This window comes from Papaver somniferum, chromosome 6 (genome assembly GCF_003573695.1).
Source record: "Papaver somniferum cultivar HN1 chromosome 6, ASM357369v1, whole genome shotgun sequence".
In the NCBI taxonomy this organism is placed as follows: Eukaryota; Viridiplantae; Streptophyta; class Magnoliopsida; order Ranunculales; family Papaveraceae; genus Papaver; species Papaver somniferum.
The window spans coordinates 159923986-159928789 of NC_039363.1; the positions used below are offsets into that span (position 1 = coordinate 159923986).

At 35.2% G+C, this 4804-nt stretch overlaps 1 long non-coding RNA gene across 3 annotated transcripts; it reads left to right on the forward strand.

The window, feature by feature from the left end:
• Positions 1–1212: 1212 nt before the first annotated feature.
• Positions 1213–4185, forward strand: LOC113289912. 3 transcript variants are annotated; one of them, XR_003331247.1, is made up of 5 exons: positions 1213–1848; positions 2061–2204; positions 2306–2637; positions 2713–2910; positions 3411–4185. It is a non-coding gene; the product is annotated as an uncharacterized LOC113289912 (long non-coding RNA). The 3 variants fall into 3 exon arrangements; XR_003331246.1 differs by having other exon boundaries at positions 1218–2204; XR_003331245.1 differs by lacking the exon at positions 2061–2204 and having other exon boundaries at positions 1218–1848.
• Positions 4186–4804: the final 619 nt, after the last annotated feature.

Here is a 4804-nt window from a genome sequence, read left to right on the forward strand (position 1 = left end):
TTTTTCTGGTAGTGGCGCGGTGGTGGTCGGTAGAGCCGGCGAAGGTGGTCGGTGGCGGCGGCGACGACGGGCGGTGATGGTGTTGCTGGTGGTGGGTTGTTGTTTGTGGTGATAATATAATAAAATTTAAAGGTTGGGTTGATTTTTGTTTTTGTTGGGGTGATTTAAATAATAGAAGGATAATGTAGACAGTTTATGTTAAATGGGATTTTTGTGAACATTTTGTTTTGGTGGAGTTTTTGTGCATGGATGTGACATCTTTGGGGTTATAACTCACGGAAGGTTCTCTGTATGATAATAAAAATTAATGATGGATAATATTTTTCTTTCTATATTAATGGGACGTGGGTGATTGACTTTGACAGGAAAAAAAAAGTGGGAATCGAATAAATACCCTTGCTATCCATGGGTCTCCCTGCCCTAGTTAGTAAGTTCGCGAATGATTCGCGAATCATACACGAATTTTTACGTATCACGAATTTTACCGTCTTATTTGCGAACGTTTGCAACTCCGAATCCAAATCGCGTATTATGTGGCATTTCCGGATTATTCGCGAATCGTTCACGAATTTTACGTATCCCGAATGATACGTCCGCTTAGTTTGCCATAAATTCTTTAGCTTTTACGTTTTCAAAGACCCCATTTTTTGGGCTTTACTGCCTCCCGAGCATACACGACCCAATATTAGACGTGTTGTAACTTTTATGAAACAAAAATGACTGAAGAGATTTGAAGGTGAAGGTGAGAGAGATCTCAAACTCACTAACCAAGCATCTAAATCACCATATGACGTCCTCTTGGATGACTAATGTAGTATATATTATTAATATCATCATATTAAGTTTATTTTTTCTTTAAATAACTCACACATATGCATAAAATTGGTCTATGACCTTATAAATACAAATTATTTGTTATATATAGATACCGATTTTTCAGAGTCGAACTCACATTTATAAATCGAATTATACACGTACGTATGCCGTTCCGAATTACTGACGAATCACGTCCCGTTGACCGAATTTTGGACCGAATCTGGATTTTACAAAACCGTATAATACTCGTACGTTTGTCGTTCCGTACGTTTGTCGAATCCCGAATTGCTAACTAGGCTCCCTGCACACTATAATTATACCCTCCACTTTCTAAGAGAGAGACACTGTATAATTATTAGTACCATATTTGCCCTTACGTATCTTCTATTACTTCATCCATCTGTGAACTCATCCAAAACAAAATTATGTTTGTCTCCACCACTTCCATCTTCGTCGCCACCATCGCCGTCTGCATCTCCACGAAAAATCGATAAAACTTAACTCCACCACCATCACCTCCAGCACCACCTCATCGCCCACCATATCTACATATTCATCATCATCTCCATCACTACCTCTTATATTTCCACCAAATCCACCACCTACAACACCACTTCTTCCTCCCAAACAATCGATTCAGATTCAAAACCTAAATTTGGTGATGATTCAACGAAAAAATAATCTTCAAAGCCTAATATCGAGAATCGATTGCGAAATAATGATGATAATCGTCACCAACAATTGGATCTGGAGATTCAATATTCAAAAGAGAATTAAAAGATAAGTTTTATCTCTTATTTTCATTCTAATTAGTGGCGATTATTAATGGATAATCTTTGAATCTCAAAATGTAAAGAAAATGAATTAAATAAGTAATTTTAAGATGTATACACGACAAATGTTTTGGTTAATTTGATGTTTAGACATAGATTTTTGCACCTGATTAACAATCTCTATGTAGGAAACGGTGGTGGTGGTCGTGGTCGGGAGATGGTGGTAGTGGTGAATTCTTCCTGCTTCCTAAGAAAAAAGGTACATAAATGATTGTGGTGGTGATGATTTCCTGGGTTTGGTATGTCGCAACATTTTATTGGTCTGTTACTAGTCACTACGCTCAATTCTATATTGTTTGGTGTGGTGATTTACTTCCAGTCTACACCAGGAATGATATTTGACATATTTTATATGATTTTACATGGTTTTTCTTGAGTTTAAAAATGCTATTTTTACTTTATTCTGTTAAGCATCGGCAAGAATACAAGGGGTCAAGTCAACAACACACTTTTTCATATTATCTTGGTGCTTTTTTAAGGAATTGCGTCTCAATTTGACTATTAGTGGGTCTAGATCAAGTAAGGTGTGAAATGTGAATAACATGGATTTGTCAGGTGTGTAGATTGAATGCTACATTTAATTGAAAGAAAATGTAGGTTCTTTACTTATTATAAAGCAAGATGCTGATGCTAGTGTTTTGTAATTCCACAATTAGGTGATATAATTCCGTATTTATTGAATGGAGTATCGTTGATGGTGCTGATGTTAGTTTGTATGGAAGACAAAGTGGAGAGTACCCTTTTATATATATCCTTCATATTTTTAGCTGCAAGAGATGCCAGTGTGTCTGCAAGACAAAGTGGAGAGTACCCTTTTCATTTTTTGACCTTCACTCTTACAAGAACCTTACGTGTTAGAAAATTAACCTTGGTCATCCCACTGTTTTCTTTTTAATCAAATATGCTTTTCATGTCCATATATGAGGCTCATACATCATATCCGGTTGCCGGCTTCCCCGCCTCTTGCAAGCGATCTTAGTTTCCCAAGGTTTGTATATTTTCAAGCACAGTTAGATTTTTTTCTTTTTTTTTCAGGTTAACTAATTGCTTTTTGTTTTCGTAGGTATTGAAATTATTTGAGGAAGCATACATTTGTACTTGAAGCGTACATAGATAGAGTCAATTGGATTTGTTGGGATTTGTTGCACCATACATCATGGCAATGGTTCATATAACGTCAGCACTACGAGTATATTTTAGAGGTTACTCGTTTTTGGTGGTATCAAATTATAACTTTATTCAAGTGGGTTTAATGAGAAAGGTAATGAGCTAATCCTTCTTTTTTGCTTCTTCGATAGTAGTTTTGTTGGAAGCATGTGGAATGTGTTTCATTACTTATAACCACATCTTTGTTGTTGTTTTTATGTGTTGTTTGGAAATTGATTAGGATATGTTGATTATCTTCATTTCATTTATATTGGAGCTAATATTATTATAGATCCATTTTACAGTTTTGGTTCTTAGGTATTAACTTTCATGGTCGAAAGATCTTTGGACTTCAGTTTATATGGGATCAACTACTGTTGTTGACGCCATTCTTTATGGATCAACTACTGTTGTTGATCCCATTTATGGGATCAACTGTTGTTGTTGACAGCATTTTTTATGGGATCAACTACTGATTCCTATTGTCGACAACATTTTTTTGGATTAGTATAGGCATGTTTGTAGTTTAAATCATGTTTGTTAAAGCTTAATTTCTTATTGGTTTGTGTTTTGTTGTTCGACTGATGGTAGTAGTGGTGTTGTTGGATTTTATAGGTGTGGAGTTCTTCAAATGATGAATTGTGGTGCAATGGTAGCATGACTGACTCTACGTCAGATGATGCATATTCGACTCACTCCAAATTCACTCATTCATATATGTCATAATTTGTTTTGTGTCAAACTTTGGTTGTTGATTCCATCTACTGGGATCAACTTCCATTGTTGACACAACTGGACTAGAATATTTTTCGGTTATTTGTGCCAACTTTAATTGTTGATTCCATTCACTGGGATTAACTTCCATTGTTGATACAAAAATGCTGGAATATTTTTTTCAGTTATTGCGTCAACTTTGGTTGTTGACCCCATTCAGTGGGATCAACTTCCATTGTTGACACAACTGAATTGGAATGATTTTTTGTTATTTATATCAAATTTGGTTGTCGACTTCATTCACTGGGATCAACTTAGTTTGTTGACTCAAAAAAAAATTGAAATATGTATTAGTAAAGTTTTTTTTTTTGAACTTTTAATTTTTGGATCAACTTTGGTTGTTGACACCAAATTTTGGTAGCGGCGGCGGTGGCGGCTATAGCGGTGGTGGCGACAACGGCGTTGATAACGTCGACAGTGGTGGTGGTGGAATATTCGTGGAGGTGGTGGAATATTAATTGTGGTTGTAGTTAGTAAGCGGTGGTGATGGTGGTGGTGTAATGGTGGTGGTGGTGGTAGTGGCCGTGAAGAAATAGAGAAAGAAATTTATTAATGGATAAGGTTTGTAAATGAAAAATAATTATAAGCGAGCGTATTAAGGTAATTTATTTTTTAATGGATAAAGTTTTTAAATGATAGGGGTATATTTATTGTTGTGTAAGGATATATTTGTTAGGGGTCAAAACTAGGGTTATTTAATTAATGTACCAAAAAAAAAGTGATTTCCTTTCTTCTCTAATCTTTTTCATAGGAAAAAAAAAAATCCATCAAAAGATGGTTTGCGGTTTCTATCTCTTTCACCAAAAGTTGGTGATTAATGGGACGAGGGTGATTGACGTTGCCAGAAAAAAAACAAGGGTGATTTCTTTTCTTCTCTAATATTTTTTATAGAAAAAATTAAAAAAATTCATCAAAAGATGGTCTACAATTTTATCTCTTTCATGAATCTGTAATCACCAAAAGTTGGTGTCATCGCAGACTTTAATTACCTTACGGTAATTAATTACATGCATAGTTGAAAAACCTACAGCCAATTAATTTTGGCATCTTTTGTCCATTAGACGAAGATAATTTTGGCATCTTCTGTCCATTAGACGAAGATCGTGTGACTTTTATAATTGTTTTTTTTTACAAGAAACCATTATCAACCACAAAGTGGATTTTCCCTATGCGATGACCAAGTCGACATTTCTTTTTCTTTTTATCGATGCAAATTTGGTGTATCGTATATACCA